The 3,800-nt window shown below is 39.4% G+C and overlaps 1 protein-coding gene and 1 long non-coding RNA gene across 2 annotated transcripts in view; both read left to right on the forward strand.

Annotated features, from left to right (window-relative positions):
* Window positions 1-3,800, forward strand: part of THOC3 (THO complex 3) — an 11,613-nt gene that overhangs the window by 6,673 nt on the left and 1,140 nt on the right. The gene's annotated exons all lie outside the window — the stretch shown is intronic.
* LOC105294587 lies at window positions 128-536 on the forward strand. Its single transcript, XR_896079.2, has 2 exons — window positions 128-321; window positions 435-536. It is a non-coding gene; the product is annotated as an uncharacterized LOC105294587 (long non-coding RNA).

Raw genomic sequence — 3,800 nt, forward strand, 5'->3', positions numbered from 1 at the left:
GTATGTTGTTTGAAATCTTTATTTCAGGAAAGTTTTCTCGAATGACAGTCTTTTTTGTTTTGTTTTGTTTTACTTCGATTTTCGTTAGTGTCTCCTATTATTGTTTTAGCACCACAGTCCTCTTCCCACAGTTTGATTGCTGTCGGTCTTGTTTCTCAGCTACCCAGAGCTGAAGCCGGTGCAGTCCATCAATGCCCATCCTTCTAACTGCATCTGCATCAAGTTCGATCCCATGGGGAAGTACTTTGCCACAGGAAGTGCAGATGCTTTGGTCAGCCTCTGGGATGTGGATGAATTAGTGTGTGTTCGGTGCTTTTCCAGGTAAGCGACTCTGCCAGCACTTTCCTTGTTGGGAAAATTTACTTCATTTGGGGTGAAATCGTGCCCTCTTATTGGGTAATTCTAATGTCTCCTCTGTCTCCTGCGTGTTACAGGCTGGATTGGCCTGTGAGGACCCTCAGTTTTAGCCACGATGGGAAAATGCTGGCGTCAGCATCGGAAGATCATTTTATTGACATTGCTGAAGTAGAGACAGGTAACTAAAACCCTCCCTTCTTTACCGAGAATCTTCTTTCAGCTCTGCTCTGGTCATCGGGACTTTTCTCGTCAGTGTTCTCATCTCTGCTCGTTACTACTTCACCAGCATTAGCATAAGTGAATTTGTCTTCATGATACGACTGTTATAGTCAGGTAATGAGGGAGCAGAGGGCAGAGACAGAGGCAGGTCTGAAGGAAAGTGATTTAGGAAAATATTTTGCATTTCGTTAACTTTTAATTCTTTCATTATAATGAAAAATTTAAAACATAGAAAGTAGAAAGAAAAAAGTGTCAGCTATGGTCCCACCATCTAACTACAACCTCTTTTTAGCATTGTGATCTATTTATTTTTTACCTTTTGCCTGTATGTGAAAAAATACATAAATATAAAATACATATATAAAATATATATATAAAATTTAAGTAGATGTGATTTGCTTTAAAAGCAACAAAACTTGCAAATAGAAAAATGGGAGGAGAGTATTCATTTTACAAAAGAATTTCCTCAGATTTTTGTTAAGTGTAGCTGTATTTTTGAAAATACGTGATACTTTAGTAAAAATTCAAACTGTATAGAAGACATCAAAGAAGTAAAAAACTTGAAATTCTACAATTTAAAGAATGCCGGTTTTGATAACATTGTGATGAGAAGGGTCCGGCCATCCTGACAGGCGGCTCCTGTGTGTCACCCTCGTTTCTGTGATTCTGGGCTGCATGCCTGCTGCTCTGGGCCACCCGCCCCACCCGTAGTGTGACAGCTTCTTACACGGTGGCGGCTGCTGAGCTTGCTGCCACTTTTAATGGGGTTAGAATTCCATTGACTGTACCAGTATATACTTAAGTATATCCTATTGCGTGGCTTCTGATTTTTGCACCATTATAAGTAGTGCTTTGATGAGTTTCCTTCCCGTACTTCATTTTACTTGTGTGGTCATCGTTTTGGGTAAAGCATTGAAGTGGGATTGCTGAGCCCAAGGTGAAGGGCTAAACCAGCGTACAGAATGTTTACCACAGCGTTTGCTTCCAGCAGCAGTGCGAGCATAGACGTGTTTGTCCCATTCCATCTCGTGCAGGTTTCTTTTTATTTTCTGTCTTACCTAATGCATGTAAAATATGGTTTAATTCACATGTAGTCTTTCAGGAGTATATCAGATATGGCCGAATTACTTTTTCTAAATAGTTTAGACAAATACATTATTTCATGTAATTTTTAAAAAATTTGACTTTTCAGTTATAATCGACATACAGTATTGTTTAGACAAATACTGGGTTTAAAATTTTTTTTCTTTATAACCTGGGTTAAAAATTAAAAGCCAGATGATTATTAAAGCTCAATAATATACAACATTGTTTTATACATAAATGAGAAACAGTCTAAATTTACATTTTAATGGACTAATGAAATAAGTTGTGATACATCCATATTGCAGTGTGCCAGGACAAAGACATAGTTCTGTACGCGCTGAATGGGAGGTGCACAAGGCATGATGCTGAATGAGTGAGGCAGGTAGCCAGTCGTGTATGTGATGTGCTCCCATTTAGGTAAAGAAACTGAAGTGAAATTGGTAGAAAAACATTTGGAAGAATTTATATCAGACTTATAAGATTGGGGGGAAGACTGCAGTAGGGAAAAAGAATAACTTTAAATGATCAATTATTACTAAAACCAATTAAACAAAATTAAAAATTCAGTTCCTCAGTTGCCCTAGGCACATTTCAAGGACTCAGTAGCCCTAGGTGGTCAGTGGGAACTGTATCGGATAGTGCAAATACAGAACGTTTCTGTCACAGATGAGTCTGTGGTAAAGTGCTGCTGTACTCTTGACCTGTTTGAATTTTATGCATGTCTTCACGTAGTGGTTTGTAAAATAAGAGTCATACGCGTTTATTATAGAAAATTTGGAAAACGCTTACAAATAGGCACACACAGGTCCATAAGTTAGAGACGATCATTGCTACCATTTTAGTGTATTTCGTTCCATTTTTTTCCTCCTGCAAATAACATACACACACACACATACACATATACGTCATTGAATCATATATTAGATACAGTTTTGTACTCTGTAAGAATTCATTACATATTCCTGATAGCACATATAACAGAACCTCATTTTAATACAGTCCGTGTAATTTTTAGCTGTTCGAACACACCCATGCATGTCGTATAAGTCTGTTGCAGCTTCTGTGGTCTGCAATGGCAATGTCATTCTCACATGGGACTCTTTATCATTCAAAGGTTAAACTTTCTAATAAGACGTTAAGTTTTATGAAGCCACATGGTTTTTTGGGAAACATTTTAGGCCTCTTTATGTCTGCTCTGGTTTTCTTGAACCGTGTAAATCTGTCGACCGATCCCATAACGAGCGGCACGGAGCTAAAGGCCTAGAACTGAAAGAGAAACAGGACGCTCCGCCGCCATCCTTCGCGCCACTCGGGACTTTGCTCACACACAGAGCTAGAGGCTGCCAGACCCTAGCGCCACGAAGAGTGGTTTCCTGTCCCCTAATTTCTTCAAAAGCAAAAAACCCCTCTCCCTCTCCCTCCCCCACCCTCTCTCTACGCACAGACGCACGCGCGTCATATACGTTCACATACCATAGCTGACTAGTTTGAAATATATAATTGAGTGTATCCTGCATTTTTAAATTGGCACCAAACTGAAAATGTTTTACTACATTAATCTTAACCCTAAGGCTGAAAATAAGTTACGCAGGACTAAAAGAATAATAGCTTTAGAAGATCGTGTTTAACTTCAGCAAGGGGGAGGCATAAAATATTGGGAATAAGTACAGATTACTCTTATTACAGGGCATTGAGGATTAGTGGGTAGATCTGTGGCTTTAGAAACATACTTCATGTATTGACGTTTTTGCTTCCTTGAGGTGTGACTTACCTTTTAAGTCACCCGTTTCTTTGTAAAATTGGATTTAAAATCATTGCCTGTCTTGCTGGGTTGTCATTATACTTTATGGAAATAAATGTATGTGATATAGCCCATCTGATTCATAGGGGGTGCACAGTAGACATCAGCTGCTGTTTACTGTTTTTCCAGGGAGTCTAGAAGAGGGGTTCAAAGCATAGGCTCCTAAGTTAACTGGCCCAAATTGAGATCCTGCTCCGCTGCCTGTTGGCTTATAACGTCTCTGCGCTTCAGTGTTCTCTGTCGAAAGGGGGAGAGGGGTGGAGGGTGATCATTCCTGTCTCATGGGGCTCCTAAGTGGGTTAAAGGAGTTAATATAGCTAAGTACTTAATGAGTGTG

Source organism: Pteropus vampyrus, unplaced genomic scaffold, assembly GCF_000151845.1.
Source record: "Pteropus vampyrus isolate Shadow unplaced genomic scaffold, Pvam_2.0 Scaffold90, whole genome shotgun sequence".
In the NCBI taxonomy this organism is placed as follows: Eukaryota; Metazoa; Chordata; class Mammalia; order Chiroptera; family Pteropodidae; genus Pteropus; species Pteropus vampyrus.